The sequence below is a fragment of the Scyliorhinus torazame genome, chromosome 18 (assembly GCF_047496885.1).
Source record: "Scyliorhinus torazame isolate Kashiwa2021f chromosome 18, sScyTor2.1, whole genome shotgun sequence".
NCBI classification, from domain to species: Eukaryota; Metazoa; Chordata; class Chondrichthyes; order Carcharhiniformes; family Scyliorhinidae; genus Scyliorhinus; species Scyliorhinus torazame.
The window spans coordinates 73,803,329-73,822,449 of record NC_092724.1 but is presented as its reverse complement, the minus strand read 5'-3'; positions in this window follow the sequence as shown (position 1 = coordinate 73,822,449).

Below are 19,121 nucleotides of genomic sequence, written 5' to 3'. Positions count from 1 at the left end.
CCATTTGGCATAATCTCAGCATCTGAGATCTTTCATCATGCCATGGAACAGATGACGGAAGGCATAGATGGAGTTTGGGTGTATGTTGATGACATCATCATATGGTCATCTTCGCATGAAGAACAGAATGCATGACTACTGCAAGTCTTCCAGAGAATACACAAATATGGATTGAAGCTAAATCGATCGAAATGCAACTTTGGTATCTCAACTTGAAAATGTCTGGGTGATCAAATCTCAGAACATGGTGTGCAACCAGACGATGTTAAGATTGCTGCCATTCAGAAGATGACAGTCCCAGAGGACAAGAAAGCAATGTTGAGTTTCCTAGGCATTGTGAATTTCCTTGGAAAATCTATACCCAACCTAGCCTCAAGAACAACAGCTTTGTGTAACCTCATCAAGAAAACCACATAATTTTCGTGGACTGAACAGCACAACACAGAATGGCTACACCTCAAGTCAGCTTTGATTGTAGCACCTGTCCTTTCCTTATTTGACCCTGGACGTGAAATGAAGATTTCCACAGATGCAAGTCAGAATGGAATTGGAGCAGCCCTATTTCAAAGAAATGATGATTCCTTGTGGACACCTATAGCATTTGCATCAAAATCTATGACTACCACTGATCAAAGGTACACTCAGATAGAAAAAGAGTGTATAGGCTTGCTGTCAGGAATACAAAAGTTCCATGACTACGTCTATGGACTACCAATGTTCACGGTCGAAACGGATCACTGATCATTAGTCCACATCATTCACAAAGATTTGAATGACATGACTCCGAGATTACAACGTATCCTCATGAAGTTAAGACGGTACGATTTTCAACTTGTCTACACTCCAGGTCTTATAATTGCGGATGCATTATCTCGGTCTACCAACACAGAACAACAACCAGAGATCATTCAATAAATTGAAGCTCAAGTGCAGCTTCCAGCTGAAACACTTCCTGTTTCTGATGAAAAACTCAAACTCATCAGAAAGGAGAAAAAATATGAAATGTTACGAGTCACCAGTCATATGAAAAATGGTTGGCCGAAACAACACTTTTCGAAATTCAGAATCATTCAATCTGACGTCACTGTTGTAGATGGTTTCCTACTTCGTCTGAATCGTATTGTTATTCCTACGACACTAAGACCCATGATACTACAAAAAATACATGAAGGTCATCTATGCGTAGAGAAATGCAAACGCAGAGCGAGACAGGCAGTATATTGGCGAGGAATAAATAATGACATAACCAATCTAATTCTACAATATGAGGCCAGCCAGCGTAATCAATCGACTCAGAGTAAAACACTTACACCTCATGATCTTGAGAAGACTCCATGGTCGAAGGTTGGCATAGATCTTTGTCACTTTCATGGTCGTGATTATATTCTAATCATCGATTATTCCTCAAACTATCCCGAAGTGACTAGATTGTCTGATTCTACCTCAAAATCCGTGATTAAAGCAACAAATGAGATTCTTGCTCGTCATGGGATACCTTGCAGAGTGATGACAGACAATGAACCTTGTTTTGATAGCTATGAGTGGACGGAATTTGCTCATGCATACAATTTTGCTCATATACCTTCCAGTCCTCTTTATCCGCAATCCAATGGCAAAGTTGAAAAAGGCGTTCACATTGTGAAACAACTTTTCAAGAAAGCTCTTGACTCTGATTCAGAAATGTTCTTAGCTTTATTGAATTACAGAGCTACTCCTCTTTCAACTGGTTTATCGCTTGCTCCGTTATTGATGATCAGAATGTTGCGTACTTGTGGGACTTCCGGTGACGGCGGGCGGGTGGCGGCCGCACAATGGAGAGCCCCCGCTCGGGAACGGCAATTTAGGGGCTTTAAGCCCGGTCCCAGGGTCCGCGGAGGCGGCAGAAGAAGGCAGAAGGCACGGAGGAGGCACTGAGAAGACACAGGAGGGAAAAAAAACCCAAAGAAAAATGTCGAGGGTGAGCAGAAAAACGGCCGAAAAAAACCCAGCTGGATGTCCGTCGGGGAGTGGAAAGGTCACCGCGGGGTCACCAGGAAAAATGGAGGCTGGAGCACCAGGGAAGGCCGCACTGCTTACGGCTGAAGAAATAACCAAGGTGATGGCTGCGGAATTAGAAAAGCAGTTGGCGCAGATTGCGAAATGCATGGAGACGGTGAGGAAGGAGATGAGGGAGGCTTTGAGTGTGCTGGTGTAGGAGGCGGTTTCCCCGGTGAGGACAGAGGTGGCGAGCGCAGTGGCGGAGGTGCGAGAGCAAGGGGAGGCGCTGAAGGAAGTGAAGGAGACGTTATTGCAGCACGGTGATCAACTTGCCTCGATGGGGAAAGAGATGCGGAAGGTGATGGATACTAACAAGGATCTGCGAGGAAAAATGGAAGACCTGGAAAATAGATCCAGGCGACAGAACTTGAGGATTGTGGGGCTGCCCGAAGGAGTTGAAGGACCAAAGCCGACTGAGTATTTTGCCGCGATGCTGGCAAAACTACTGGGGGAGGGGGAGGACCCCTCCCGATATGAACTGGATCGGGCTCATCGGTCGTGGAGGCCTGTACCAAAGGCGAGTGAGCCGCCAAGGGCAGTGACTCTGTGCTTCCGTAAGTACAGGGTGAAGGAGAAGGTCCTGAGCTGGGCCAAGCAGAAACGGGTGGTGCAGTGGGCTGGAGCTGGTATACGTGTATACCAGGACTTTACGGTGGAGCTGGCAAGGAGACGGGCTGCCTTCAACCGGGTGAAGAGGGCACTGTACATTAACAAGGTGAAGTGCGGCATTGTATATCCAGCGAAGCTGAGGGCGACTTACAAGCTCAGGAACTTTTATTTTGGAACGGCGGAAGCAGCGGAGGAGTTTGCGAAAGCAGAAGGACTGTGGCAGAACTGACAAACTGAGGAATGGCCATGTGCCGATGTAACCTCATGACTGTATTTTCTTCTTTTTTGTATCACTGCGCGCGGGTGTAGAGATTAAAGGAGCCAAGGTGGTATATATTTGGACGAGGGAGGGGACGGGACTTTCACTCGAAATGAGAGTTCTTTGGGGTGTAGGTGGATAGGCGGGGTTTGTGTGCTGAAAGGGGATCTTTGGGCTTTCCTGGGGCCGGGCAAGTGGGAAAGGGACCCGGGCGGGGGCCTCCACGCTGGCCGGTGTGTGCCGGCAGTGAACGGGAGTGAGGTGGGGGAGGGGCTGCGGCCATCGGAGCCTGGCAGAACAGGGTCCAAGTGGTCTAGCCGGGGTGGAAAGTTGGGGGGGAAGGAACCGAGGGTAGGGGAAGGAGTTTTACAAGAGGCAGTGGACGGGAGGAGCTGGAGGCCTGGGGTGGGGGGGGGGGGGGGGGGGGGGGGGGGGGAGCTGTGTAAGATTAAGGGTGACTACGGGTAATCCCTGATTTATCTTTGTCATTTGTTTATGTAAACATGCGGTTTGGGGGTTGGTGGGTAAATGGGATCGTTGTTATTATGGGGACTGACATATCTTGCTGATTATTGTTTATTGTTGATGGATGTAAATGTGGGAGAAAATGTGAAAATGGAGGAGAAAAAAAAAAAATGTTAAAAGAATGTTGCGTACTTGTAGACGACTACCTGATCCAGGTCTTCAGCCAGTCATCAAGAAAATGCAACATCAAAAGAGTCTTCAAGAGAAATATTACAATCAACATGCAAAATCACTGGAACCACTTCATCCAGGTGATCAAGTGAGAATTCATATTCCCACTGGGGGATGGTCTGATCTAGCTGAGGTCATACGTTCAGCAGCACCTCGTTCATACATTGTTCAGTCGACTGATGGTTCGATCATTAGATGAAATCGTCGGGCTCTTCTCAAAGTTCAATCTTCTAGTACGTTATTTCTTAGTCTTCAATTTAATGAGAATTTATTTCGTACTACACTATCTGACAAGATATCAGATGACTTCCAGAAACCGTTAAAGACATCTACCACTTCACTGACTGGATTGAGAAGATCATCCAGAGTCAGAAAGAAACCCAACAGACTTAATTTGTGAAGAAACACAAATGAACTGTTTAAAATGATTTTTTACTCAGTATAGGAAAGGGTTAACGAGAGACAACATGTATATCAGCACTATATGGCATCACTGAGTGATCATATAAAAGGCTGTGTCTCTAGGCATGCTGGGGGAAGCTGATGGAGATTTCAATGTAGAAGGATAGTGTGAGGTTGAGTTATAGTGTCGTTTATAAATTAGAGAGATTATTGATTACTGTATCACAGATTCAGTACTATTATTTTATTATCTGTTACTCAATAAAGTATGCGAACCTAATCAAGTTAAGTAGTGTAAAATAAATTAGTTTTGATTTGAACTTAGTTTTATATTCTTTGTCAACACTACATATTTGGCTATCTTGGAGAACAAGACAAGGAATATAGCATCACCCAGATTTGCCGATGAGTTAGGCCCCGCTCCACTAGCTTTGTCGGTGAGTTAGACCCCGCTCCCCTAGATATGCTGATGAGTTAGGCACTGCCCCCAAAGCTTTGCCGGTGAGTTACGCCCAGCTCCCCCGCTTTGATAGTGAATTTGGCCCCGCTTGCCAGCTTTGCTGGTGAGTTAGGCCCCATTAGGGGATGTTTAGCACGGGGCTAAATCGCTGGCTTTGAAAGCAGACCAACGCAGGCCATTAGCACGGTTCAATTCCCGTAAAAGCCTCCCCGAACAGGCGCCGGAATGTGACGACTAGGGGCTTTTCACAGTAACTTCATTTGAAGTCTACTTGTGACAATAAGCGATTTTCATTTTTCATTTTATTTCATTTCATTTCATTCCCCCAGCTTTGCCGGTGAGTTAGGTCTCAGTCCCCAAGCTTTGCCAGTGAGTTAGGCCCCACTCCCCCAGCTTTGCCAATGAGTTAGGCCCCACTGCCCCAGCTTTGCCAATGAGTTAGGCCCCACTGCCCCAGCTTTGCCGGTGAGTTAGGTCCCACTCCCCCAGCTTTGCCGGTGAGTTAGGCCCCACTCCCCCAGCTTTGCCGGTGAGTTAGGCCCCATTCCCCCAGCTTTGCCGGTGAGTTAGGCCCCATTCCCCCAGCTTTGCCGTCGAGTGAGGCCACACTCCCCAGCCTTGCCGATGAGTTAGACCCTGCTCCCCAAGATTTTCCAGTGAGTTAGGCCCCGCTCCTCCAGAATTGCCGGTGATTAATGCTCCGCTCCCCAAGATATGCCCAAGGGTTAGGCCCCTCTGCCCCAGATTTGTCAGTGAGTTAGGCCCTGCACCCCCAGAATTGCCAGTGATTTGGGCTTCGCAATCCCCCATCTTTGCCGGTGAGTTAGGCTACGCTCCCCCGCTTTGATTGTTTTTTCCCCGCTCCCCCAACTTTGCCGGTGCGTTTGGACACGCTCCCCCAGATTTGTCAGTGAGTTAGGTCCTGTTCCCCCAGATTTGCCAGTGAGTTAGGCCACACTCCCGCAGCTATGTCGGTGAGTTAGTCTACGCTCCCCGTGCTTTGATTGGTTTTGCCCTGCTCCCCCAGATTTTGCGCTGAGTTAGGACCCGCTCCCCCCGAATTGCTGGTGAGTTAGATCCCGCTCCCCAAGATTTGCCGGTGAGTTAGGCCCCGCTCCTCCAGAATCCCGAAGGGAGACTGTGTCCTGCCGCCCGTCATGATGTGCCACGTAGGCATATTGCGGATTGGCATGGAGGAGCAGGACCTTCTCGACGAGGGGACTTGATTTATGACTCCTCGCATGCTTCCTGAGGAGGACGGGCCCTGGGACTGTCAGCCAGGACGGGAGCGAGACCCCGGAGGTGGACTTCCTGGGGAAGGCAAACATATGTTCGTGTGGGGTCTCGCTGGTGGCAGTGCACAGGAGCGACCAGATGGAGTGGAGCGCATCGGAGAGGACCTCCTGCCAGCGGGAGACTGGGAGACTTCTAGACCGTAGGGCCAGGAGGATGGCTTTCTAGACCGTCGTGTTCCCCCTCCCCACCTGTCCGTTGCCCCAGGGGTTGTAGCTGGTCGACCTGCTGGAGGCGATGTCCTTGCTGAGCAGGAACTGACGCAACTCGTCGCTCATGAAGGAGGAACCCCGATCGCTATGGATGTAGGTGGGGAACCCGAACAAGGTGAAAAGACTGTGCAGGGCCTTGATGACGGTGGCGGAGGTCATGTCAGGGCATGGGATGGCAAAGGGGAATCTTGAGTATTCGTCAACAATGTTGAGGAAGTACACGTTACGGTCAGTGGAGGGGAGGGGCCCTTTGAAGTCGATGCTGAGGCGCTCAAAGGGGCGAGAGGCCTTTACCAGGTGCGCCTTGCCTGCCCGATGGAAGTGCGGTTTTCACTCCGTGCAGACCTGGCAGTTCCTGGTCACGGTCCTGACCTCCTCGATGGAGTAAGGCAGGTTGCGAGCCTTGACAAAATGAAAAAAAAGGGTGACCCCCGGGTGACAGAGGTCGTTGTCGAGGGCCCGAAGCTGGTCTACTTGCGCGCTGGCACATGTACCGTGGGATAGGGCATCTGGGGGCTCATTGAGCTTCCCAGGTCGATACAGGATATCGTAGTTTTAGGTGGAGAGCTCGATCCTCCACCTCAGAATCTTGTCGTTCTTGATCTTGCCCCGCTGTATTGTTAAACATGAAGGCAACCGACCGTTGGTCAGTGAGGAGAGTGAATCGCCTGCCAGCCAGGTAATCCCTCCAATGTCGCACAGCTTCTACAATGGCTTGGACTTCCTTTTCGACGGAGGAGTGTCGAATCTCGGAGGCATGGAGGATACAGGAGAAGAAAGCCACGGGCCTCTGGTTGAGTGTAGCGGCCAGAGCAAAGTCTGACGCATCGCTCTCCACCTGGAACGGAATGGACTCGTCCACACCGTGCATCGCAGTGTAGCCACCTGAGTTGGCCACTTCCCGACTTAAAATGGAGAACCGCAAAGGCTGAAGGGAAATTCAGCCAACGCAGGCAAAGACTAGCAGGTGCAGGTTTACTGTGTATTAGACTCTGCAGAAACCCAGGCAGCATCAATACAAGCAGCCATCTGCATAGTAATGTAGCAGCCATCGACATAGTAATTAGCGATCCCCGGGAACAATCTTAAAGGCCAAGCCAGGCTCCTCGGCGCCAGCAGGAACCAACACAAAAGAGGTTAACGGACACTTAAAGACCGCCCAACGATCAGGGAACTTCTCCAGCATTGGAGAAATCGAACCAAGTGATTGGAACGAAGTCCAGTCACTTGAAACCAGGTACGTGGTCCGCCCCGAAGGGCGGGAAGCACCTGGGGACTATAAAGTGAAATGAAAATGAAAAAAAATGAAAATCGCTTATTGTCACAAGTATGCTTCAAATGAAATTACTGTGAAAAGCCCCTAGTCGCCACATTCCGGCGCCTGTTCGGGGAGGCTGTTACGGGAAGTAAGCCCCCAAGTTCAAATCGTCCTTCTTGACAGGGTCACTCAGCAAAGTGAAGCAACCCCTGAGAGTGAACTGTCCGGGGGCCTCCAAGAAAGTAAGTCTCAAGTCAATGCTCGCTACGAGATAGGCGCTCCTAGCTACCAGTCCATACCAGCTTTTGAATCCTGCAGACTCAGAACCCGAACGAAAAGCCATTTGTTCCCCTGACGTGGTGGGCCAGTCCGAAGCTAAGTATAGGCCTGTTAGTGATAGAAATAGCCCAGAAGGTAGAGTTTATGCATGAGTAGCGATTTACTGTGTATAATAAATGTGTATTGATTTGAATCTTACTAATTCGTGTGTTGAGTTATTGATCATTACTTGAACTTGAACCTCGTGGCGGTATCATAAAGATACCTGGCGACTCTAGAGCAAAGGTTATAAAACAGAGCAAATTGAACCAACCAAAAGTTAGCAACAGCGGCTTTGGGAATGTCTGCCTTGATGCGGTTGAAGGCCAGGCGGGCCTCAGCCATCAGGGGAACAATGGTGGATTTAACAAGTGGACGGGCCTTGTCTGCATAATTGGGAACACACTGGGCATTTTAGGAGAAGAACCCCAGGCATCTCTTCAGTGCCTTGGGGCAGTGGGAGAGGGGGAGTTCCAGGAGGGGGCGCATGCAGTCGGGGTTGGGCCCTAGGACTCCGCTTTCCACAACGTAGCCAAGGATGGCTAGGCGGGTTGTGCGGAAAACGTATTTTTCCTTATTGTAGGTGAGGTTGAGGAGTTTAGCGGTGTGGAGAAAGTGCCGGAGGTTTTCGTCATGGTCCTGCTGGTCATGGCCGCAGACGGTGACATCATCTAAGTACGGGAACGTGGTCCGCAGCCCGTACTAGTCAACCATTCGGTCCATTTCTTGTTGGAAGACCGAGACCCCATTGGTGACGCCAAAGGGGCCCCTGAGGAAGTGGTAGAGGTGGCCATCTGCCTCGAAGGCAGTGTATTGGCAGTCCTCCGGGCGGATAGGGAGCTGGTGGTACGCGGCCTTCAAGTCGACTGTGGAGCAGACTCGATACTGCGCAATCTGATTGACCATGTCAGATATGCGTGGGAGGGGATACGCATCGAGCTGCGTGTACCGGTTGATGGTCTGACTGTAGTCGATGACCATCCGGTGCTTCTCCCCAGTCTTGACGACACCATTTGGGCTATCCAGGGGTCGTTACTAGCCTCAATGATCCCCTCTCGTAGGAGTCGCTGGGCCTCCGACCTGATAAAGGCCCTGTGCCAGGCACTGTATCGTCTGCTCCTAGTAGCGACGGGCTTACAGTCCTGGTGAGGTTAGCGAAGAGCGAGGGTGGGGCGACATTAAGGGTCGCGAAGTTACGGAAGGTGAGGGGGAGCAGGGGTCTGCCAAACTTTAAAGTAAGGCTTTGGAGGTGGCACTGAAAGTCGAGCCCCAGTAATAGGGCAGCGCAGAGAGGGGGAAGGACGTAGAGTTTGAAGTTAGCGTACTCTACGCCTTGTACAGTAAGGGTCGTGACACAGTACCCTCAGATTTCTACTGCATGTGATCCGGAAGCCAGGGAGATATTCTGGGTCGCGGGTAAGATTGGGAGGGAGCAGCACCTTACCGTATCTGGGTGTATGAAGCTGTCTGTGCTCCCGGAGTCGAAAAGGCAGGCCGTCTCGTGCCCGTTGATCCGGACGGTCATCGTAGATTTTGTGAGGTGATGAGGCCGGGACTGGTCGAGCGTGATGGAGGCGAGTTTCGGAAGGTGATGGGTAGGCCGGTTGGAGGTCGCGGTGGCCAGCGTACGACCAGGTGAGCCGGGCTCCCGGGAGGTTGTGGAGTGGTCACAAGATGGCGGCCCCCGTGGGTCGGGGGCATCGGGGATGGCGTCCAAGATGGCGGCCCCCAGGGGTCTCACGTGGCGGGTAGAGTACAAAATGGCGTTAAAGATGACGGCCCCCATGGTTCGCACGTGGCGGCCGAAATCGAAGATGGTGGCGCCCACGGGTCGCACATGGTGGGTGGCGCGGCAGCTGGGGGTGGCCCCTACAGGCAGCGCTGCTGGGCCTAGACGCTTTAGGGAGAGATCGGGCCTGGCAGGCTTTCGCAAAGTGGCCCTTCCTCCCACACCCATTGCAAGTCGCGTTCCGTGCAGGGCAGCGTTGTCTGGGATGATTAGTCTGGCTGCAAAAGTAGCACTTTGGGCTTCCGGCGTTGGCGGGCTGCTGCGTGGCACAGGCTTGCACCACCCCCGGGTCGGATGATGGCGGCGTCCACGAGGTCCACGAGGGTGCTGCGCGGTCGGAGGTGTAGGCCTCCATGTTCTGGAAGGCCACCTCCAGCGTGTTTGAGAGCTGCACTGTCTCTGGGAGGCCGAGTGTACCCCCTTCTAGCAATCGCTGGCTGATGTAGTTTGATTTCATGCCTGCGACATAAGCGTCCCTGATCAACAGCTCCGCGTGTTGGGTAGCCGATACCGCCTGGCAGTCACAGTTCCGGCAGAGTACCCACAAGGCACGCAGGAATTCTGCTAGTGATTCCCAGGGTGTTGTCGTCTTGTGGCAAGAAGGTGCCTAGCATACACCTCGTTTACGGACTTTACTTAGTGTCCCTTCAGCAGCATTATCACCTCCGTATACGAGGGGGCGTCTCTGATGAGAAGAAAGACTTGGGGGCTCACCCATGCGTAGAGGATCTGCTTCTTTTGGAGGTCGGTGAAGTCTTCGGTGAAGGATCCGAGGTACGCTTCGAAGCAGCTTCGCCAGTACTCGAATGTTGCAGTGGCGTCGGCTGCCTGTGGGTCCAGCTCCAGGCGATCAGGCTTGAGTGGTGAATTCATCTTAGATGTTTAGTTTATTAAATTAGTGAGCAGCCATCAGTGAACACGCGACGAGTGGTGAACGTAACTGAGGCTTTAATAAATTAAACTGAAAGTCTCCTGGCCTCGGATCCTGAACTGGATCGGAGGCGGAGACCAGCCACCTTTATACCGGGCCCGAGGGGAGGTGTAGCCATCGGGCAGTGGTTTACCACATTACATATAATACAGTGGCCATTTACCACAATACACATATTATACATTACAGTGGTTTACCACAACCAGCACCATTAAATTGCACAGAGTTTGATCTGTCTATAAAAGACATCAGTGAAACCAGTGAGCTTCACACTGCTTTTCCTGCCTGATCCAGCACACTGTGCTTTTTTGGTTTACCAGGACAGTCCTACTTATTGGATTTTGCGAAGGTGGTAGATCCCGGGCCAGGGTTCTCCGTCCGTTCAAGCCGGAGCGGTTCTCTGGTCCCACTGCCGTGAATGGAGTTCTTTCTGAGCGCCAAATTGTCCATTCTCGCTGACAGCAGTGGCACTGTGAACTCAGATCACACAATCCTGGCCAGGATATTTGGATTGGGGAACTATAAGGTGGGGAGCTGAGGTGGAAAGATCTCCAGTGGAGATTGCTGTGGGTCTGGAGTCACACCAACATGTGTCAGACAGGACACAAGTGCAATTTTCCTTCCCTAACGGACATTAATGAGTCATTTGGCTTTTTATGACAATATGGGGTGATTTTATAATCACTTTTATAGAATTTACAGTGCAGGAGGCCACCCGGCCCATCGAGTCTGCACCAGCTCCTGGAAAGAGCACCCTACCCAAGGTCAACACCTCCACCCTATCCCCACAACCCAGCAACCCCACCCAACACCAAGGGCAATTTTGGACACTAAGGGCAATTTATCACAGCCAATCCTCCTAACCTGCACATCTTTGGACTGTGGGAGGAAACCGGAGCACCCGGAGAAAACCCACGCACACACGGGGAGGACGTGCAGACTCCGCACAGACAGTGACCCAAGCTGGAATCGAACCTAGGACTCTGGAGCTGTGAAGCAATTGTGCTATCCACAATGCTACCGTGCTGCCCACAAATGGGCCACAAATGGAGACTAGATTTTAAATCCAGATTTATTTATTTAATTGAGTTCAAATTCATTGTTCAATTGTCATCAGCTAGCCCGGGAGTTGGTCATGTGCTGTAACTGGTGTAATTAAATACTCTCATTGTCTTTCAGAGCGAGTAGATGATGATGTTGATGTGATACCGGATGAGTTTCCCAACCCTCCACCAGAGTTCAGGTACAGTTCACCACATACTCCAGCCCAGAAATTTCAATTCACAGCTACCAGCAGAATAACCATCTGCATACTTTAGAACAATGGGCAAAATGGGTCCATTGAAGGTAATCATGTTTAGTCACCCAGTACTCACAAAGAATTTATTGCGGAAAGGTATCCTCTCTTTCTCTCTCCTTATGTCTGTCTCGAAAGGAACAGTCCTGATGTTCCTCTCTGTCTGTCTCTTCCTGTCTCTCTTGAACTCTCTCTTCTTGTCACTCTTGGGCCCTTTCGATGGGGCTCTATCTATCTCTCAGGTTTTTTTGACCATTTGTGGTGGCAAGCGGTGCTGAAAACCCCAGGAAAATGTCCAGTTGGATTTTGACAATGAGGGGTTTGGTCTGGGAATATACTTGCACATTTTGTAGGTGTTGGATCAATGTGCAACTTAAATTATTACAAGTTCTGTGTCTCTGTCACCCTCTCTAACTCTCTCTCACTTATCTCTCTTGCACTCTCCTTTGATCAGGAGCTGGTGAGAGGCATTTTGGCCTACAGTTGGTGGAAAGAGGGATTCAGGCCACAAAGTAGAGAAACCTGTTCAAATCTTGGTTTTGGTAGTAACCTGGCTTCAGGAGCATAAAATATCAATAGCGAAAGGACAAAGGAGGTTATTGTCATAATATATACCAGTATATCATGGTGCAGACACACACTGATGGACACACAGTGGGACCAATCAACATACACAACACCGCAGCCAATCACCAGTGAGAGCACACGCACTATAAAGACAGGGGACATCAGAGTTCCCGCTGATTCGAGTAGCAGCTAGCTAGGAGCACAGAGCTCACAGCCTGCAACACAGACATTCACCATGTGCTGAGTGCATCAACTGGTTAGGACAAGGCAAAGGTCTTTAGTTAAAGCTGGTATCGTATTTACCCACAGTTCAAGTATGTTTAAATAGTTAACCTTCTAATAAAATAGTGTTACACTACTTCAAGTGTTGGTGACCTGTATGTGATCCAGAACACCCAACACATCAGTTATTACTTGGGTGCATGAGTAAGAGAAAGTAGTGAGAGGGAAAGGAATAAGGCATGTATTGAACCTACATGGGACCCACGGGGTCGGGCCGATTAAGCTCCCTGTGAGTCTTGTTCAGTATGAACTTTCCCCCTTTGGGGTGGAGCTCCTTCATCAGCAGGGAGCAATTCAGGGCATTAAAACCCCGTCCTGAGTGTGGGCTGGACGCGGTTAGTCGTTTCTGGGACCAGTGTACTTGGAGTCTTCATTCTATGTTAATAAACCTTTTGCTTCCTTACGCTCCTGTTTGGTCGCTTCCTCAAACTCAAACTGGCAACGAGGATCAATTGGAGCTGCAGACGGCTCTATTTTCGCTGTGCTCGATCATCTCTCCGACGGCTTCTGCACAACGTTTCGCTTGCCGCACATATGCCGCATTTTGGGAAACATGGGGCTGGATTCTCTGTCTGGGAGACTAAGTCCCCACACCGGCGTGAAAACAGTAGTCTTTTGCGCCAGGAAAACTGGCACAAAACGGCCACCAATTCCCCGTTTTGCTAGGGGCTAGCAGGGAGGCAGCATAGAGCTCACAGATTTTTGTGGCTGCGCTTGTGCGTGGCGGCCTGCAGCGGCTGTGCCATGCTCCATGGCGGACTCAGTCCGCGGACCCAGACCGCAAAACAAGTGCCCCCCTTCAACCGCTCGCGCACCCCGGACCGCCCGCCTACAGTGCCCCCAGCCCTGAATGAAGCCCCCCCCCGCCCGAGGATCGACCCTCCCCCGACTGTGGCGGTGCCAGACTGAGTCTACAGTCGCCACACGTGGTTCCCGAACGGTGTGAGCACACGTAACCCATGCCTTCGGGAACTTGGCCGGTTGGGGACTGAGCATTGCGGGGCAGGCCTCAGGCAATGGCCTGTGGCCGTGGATACTTAGCGCAGCATACCCCTAGAGTCTGGCGCTTTTCAGGGGGCGGAGTATCCAAAAACCAGCACCTCTCCCGATATTGGTGTCAAAACGGATTCGCCACCCCATCGGGGAGCGGAGAATTCAGGCCTAGAGCTTTTGACGCAGTATGCCGAGCGAATGCGATTTTTTTCATGCCAATCTCATTGTTGGGGTGAACGCCAGACCATGATCCTTTTAACAACTTGTCGCACGCAAATCTTGAGCACAATAAAGAACTTGACATACCCCGCTGACCCAGACTCAAAGTTATTTGTGGACCTGGTCACGCTTGGGTGTGAGCACTGATGTGTTGGGTGCTGGGGATCCTTGGAACACATACAGGCTACCAACACTTAAAATAGTGCAACACTATTTTATTACGTTAGAAACTGTTGAACATACGTCCACTGTGGGTTAACACGATGTTAGATTAAACTAAAGACCTATGCCTGTCCGAACCAGTCTATGCACTCAGCACATGGTGAGGATCTGTGCTGTAAGCTGTAAGCTCTGACCTTGGAGGAGGCTGCATCCCGAATGAGCGGGAACTCTGATGCCCCCTATCTTTATAGTGAGTGTGCTCTGACTGGTGATTGGCTGTGGTGTTGTGTGTGTTGATTGGTCTTGCTGTGTGTCCATCAGTGTGTCTGTATCTGCACCATGATATACTGGTGTATATTATGACAAGCACTTCAATCCTAAACCATTGGTCATAGTCCAACGCTATTATTTCAATATGGCTGAATGGACGCCTGGGGAGTCCATAACATAATTTTTGGCACGCATTCATAAACTTGCATATGCTTGCCCTCTGAGATGTTGCGAGACAGATCGGTCTGTGGTGTCCGTAATGCAGCAACCCTGCGGACGTTGCTTGCTGAACATGAAACGGGCTGTAGAAATCATTCTGTCGTAGGAAAATGCAGAACAGGGCATGCAAGAAATACAGGGGATGGAGGTCCTCAGTTTAGGCTGCACCCCTCCCCAAAGAGCGGCTCCCCCTCGACATAGCAAACCCAGTTTACAGCTTGGGCTGGAACCCCCTGGGAACCGGACCAACGGCCTGGCATCCTGGCGACCGGGTGGGACCTCTCCCCCAATCCAGACGAAGCAGACCCCGGATACTGTGGGACGTGTGTTTGGCGCGGTCACAGAGAATGACGTCTGTGGGGATGATCCGTCGACCAGTCAATCCGTTAGCCTGGCCACCCACCCCAGTCCCGTGCCTTTTTCATGGAGTAACCCACGGACGATTGTCTACAGCTGAACTGTGTCTCTGTACCCAAAGTCACCCCTATATGGTCAAGGTTTGTGTCAATGGTCACCCATTACTGGTGCTGCCGTGTGAGTTGTCGGTAGGGGCACTATTGTGAAAATCCATGCGGGACTACAGATCCTGTCGTTGCAGGACACCGAGTCTCGGTTGGCCACATACACGAGGGAGCCGTTGGCGATAGCTGGAACCATCATGACCCCGGGAGTCTATGGGCAGCAATCTGCTGCCTACCCATGGGGTAGTACGAGGCAACGGCCCCAGTTTGCTCGGGCACGATTGATTGCTGTGCCTTCACCTTAACTGGCAGCATGTGTTCTGGATGAGCTCGGGCGGCCTCCATATGGTATTGGCGAAGTACCCCACTGTTTTCAAAGCCAAGCTCGGCACCATCTGCAGGGCCGTGGTGAAGATCCACGTGGACCCTGTTGCAGTCACGGTATTTCTAAAGGTAAGGTACGGGCCATCTGACAGGCCCCGTGCCAGAGGGAGCAACAGACCTCTGTTCGTTTCTGGGGCTCGTCAATTACTACAGCAAATTCAACCCAGGCCTGGCGATGGTGGTGCCCCCCCCCCCGCACAGTCTCCCCAAGAAGTGGAGACTCATTCACTTTGACCCCGCAAAGCCGCTCTTGATCACCTGTAATGCCTCGCCAGATGGCATCGGGGCAGGATTGTGCCATTGGACAAGGAACACCCAATCACTTTTGCCTCAATGATGCTTGTCACAGCTGAGTGTAACTATGCCCAAATAGGGAAGGAGTGTTTGGCTGTAGTCTTTGCCATGAAAAAGTTCTATCAGTATGTCTACGGGCATCAGCTCACAGTGCTGACTGATCACAAACTGTTGCTGGGGTTGTTCAAGGAGGAAGGGCCATTCCTCCCATCACGTCGGCCAGGGTTCAGCAGTGGGCCCTCATACTGGCAGCGTCTGAATAGGTGCTGGAACACCGCCCCGGGACACAAATCGCACCCGCAGACGCCTTGAATAAGCTCCTGCTCCCGACAAGGCTGCCAACGATGTCATCGTTACCATGCCTTTCATGGATACATTGCCGGTCACAGCGGTCCAGATACGTGAAGGACCCAGACTGACTCCCTGCTGTCCAAGGTTTGCATATCATCTTGTACGGGGCCGTGCCCAGTGAACTGCAGGCTTTTACTATGAAAATCGCTGAGTTCAGCATTGAGGACGGTATCCTCCTTTGGGGGCCATGCATTGTGGTTTCACAAAAAGGACAAGGTCCCATCCTGGCTGACCTCCCAATGGACACCCCAGTGTGTTAAAAATGAAGGTGCTTACCTGCATTTGTGTGGTGGCCGGGTTTGGATGTGGAGTACAAGCGATTCGCCCCACACTACAGGGTGTGCCAGGAACAGCAGGAACTTCCACTGGCAGCACCGCTTCATCCGTGGGAGTGGTCAGCTCTCTCATGGGTACGCCGCCATGCCAATTTTGCCAGTCCTTTTTCAGGGGTCCATGGTCCTCCTCCTCATCAATGCCCACTTGAAGTGGCTAGATGTCCACCGGATGCCGTTGACGACTTCTTGGGCAATGTTGAGAAGCTTTGGCTCTCATTCCAAGGCATTCTGGAGGTCTTGGCTTTTGATAACATGACACCTTTTACCAGCGCAAAATTTGGAATTTTCATGGAGTATGCCATGTCTGGACCACACCGTATCACCGTATCACCCTGCGCCCAATGGTTTGGCTGAGCGGGCAGTCCAGACGTTCAAATGAAAATGAAAATCGCTTATTGTCACAAGTAGGCGTCAATGAAGTTACTGTGAAAAGCCCCTAGTCGCCACATTCCGGCGCCTGTTCGGGGAGGCTGGTACGGGAATTGAACCGTGATGCTGGCCTGCCTTGGTCTGCTTTCAAAGCCAGCGTTTTAGCCCAGTGAGCTAAACCAGCCCCTTGTGGGATAACCAAGCAGTCCGTGTGTTTTCTCTTCTGCTACCGCACCACACAGCACGGTGCCACCAGAATGACGCCGACAGAGCCCCTCATGGGTCGTTGACTTTGGACTCACCTCAGCCGCGCACCACCAGATAGAGATGGGAGGTCGTAGACAGGAGCAGCTGCAACATGCCCCTGGCGGGCACACCCCGCCTTGACAGTTCGCGCCAGGTGACACAGTCCATGTACAAAATTTTGGACACGGTGCGAAGTGGGTCCCACGGACTATCGTTCAACAGATTGTGCCGGTATCGTACCATGTTCATGTTTGGGACCGGGAACCGAACAGGGACTTTGGCCACCTCTGCTATTCTCCGCGATAGTGGCAGCAATATGTTCCACTCCGCACATACAGTAAACTCCGTTCGCATAACATTGGCAGGCCTGACCCGGTATTCTCTGGGGCCTCCGCGATGTGCCTCTGCCGGGGGTAATTTCCAATGGTGAGGTTCACTTGTGTTTATACAAATCGGGAAACAGGCGCTGTGCCTGATGGGGGAGAGAGAGGAGGCAGGACATGCAGAGGTGCAGCCGTGGGCTGCCAGTCTTGAAACTTGCCGGGCTGGCTGGTTGGGGGGGGGGTGGGATGCCACATCAGGGCCAGGGGGACCAGAGGATGGGCTGTGGTGCCAGGGCAACCCCACACAGGACACCGCAGCCTGCAAGGCAGCCATCTTGCTGCACACCACACTGACCGCACTCCATGGACCGTGGTTCCCACCACCCAACCTCCATTCCACCACTCCAACCCCCCACCCACCACCTCCTGCATCTCAGCCCCCACTCTCCTCCATACTACTCCCCCCAACTGGCTGCCACCCACCGGTGGGGCAGCACGTGGCCCACCCAAGTGCAACGGCCACAGTAGCTCCTACAGGGGGGCACCGAAAAGGGGGTGTGGAGCGTACTGCTGGCAGCAGGGACAGGCCCCATGGCGACGGGTACTGACGGGGACAGGAGTGCAGAGATGTGGGGGAGAGGGGGGGGGGAGTTTGGAGGGCAGGAGGTAGGGGTCTCCTCCAAATGCACCTGCAGGTGCAGGCTGTACGCCAACAACCCCTTATGCAGTCCCTGGCTCTGCGACTTCATCTCCACAGTCGTTGGACCATCTGTTTCAGAAGCCCAAAACCCAATTGAACAGCAGCTAGTCCCTGGGGTCAACCCACTGTCTTCCCCCTCGGGGGTTCCTATCTCTACCTATTGTACCTTAGCATGTGTGTGGTGTGCACCAGATAGTGTCCCAGGAGCCTCTTCACTAAGGTGCCCAACTGAGGTGAATATCTTTGGGATGGTGGAGTGTGTTGGAGAAAGCTGTGACGGGAAGTTGGTGTCTTCCCCAGACTTGAGCTCCGGGGTGTCACGGGATGCGTGCCGAGGGATTCCGTCTGTGTCCGTATCCTCGTCTTTGCTGCTCGCCACTTGTGGTTCCAGTTGTGGTTGGGGGAAGGGGGACAACAGAGGGGCCCGCCTCATCACCAGCAGCTCCTGCAAGACAGAAGACAAGACGCATGATTGCCTCGCGGACCGGTGGAAGTGGGGTTGGTTGTCGGGGGAGGAGGGCTAGTAGTGGAGAATGGGTTTGGTGGTGGTGGTGGTGGAGTGGGGGTGTGGGGGTCATGGTGGGGTGTTGGTGGCTGATGGCACATGTGCCAGTGGGAACCACAACTCAGCGTGGTCTCTCTTCCTCACCCGATGCCAACCAAAGGTGACTGCCCTTTCTTCGGGTCCATTGACTACGTCCGTTGCCCTCTGTTCTGCTGTGGTTAGCGGCTGCAGGTCCAACAGTCCGCCTCTCGTCTTTTCCCTCTCTCGCCGATTGTGAGAGGCCTTCTCCTGGGGGAGGGGGAGGGAAACAGAAAACACAGTGTTAAACAGTCCGATGCATGCAGCCGAGGGGGTGGGTAGCTGGTGACTTCAGTGGCCAAGGCACCCAGCTATGGCGGCAGGTATGGGTGACCGGCATGTGGTACACGGTGGGAGGTTCGGCCGCCCTCGGGGTGGGGTAGGTGGGGTTACGGGTATGTGGGACGGGGGTTGGTGCTCGGGCACAGTGCTGCCTCCTCAACCTGGCCACACTGAGGAGGTCGTGCAGTTTCTTTCGGCACTGCTGGCCGGTCCTCAAGATGTTGCCCACGGCGCTGACGACCAGGCCCGGCGAATGCCGGCAGTTGGCAGCCTCCTTCCCACCCCAGGGCACAGGGTGGCCCACCTTTCCTCCACAGCATCTAGCAGGGTCTCCAGTTCAGCATCAGTGAATTGCGATGCTGCTCTCCTTACTGCCATCATCTTGGCTGGGATGGTGTGTGTGGGGAGTGGTGTGCTTCTACACCATTGCAGCTGTTGCTAACTTTTGCCTTAGTTTAATTGCTCTGTTTTGTCACCTTTGCTCTTGAGTCGCCAGGTATCTTTCTGATACCGCCTCGTG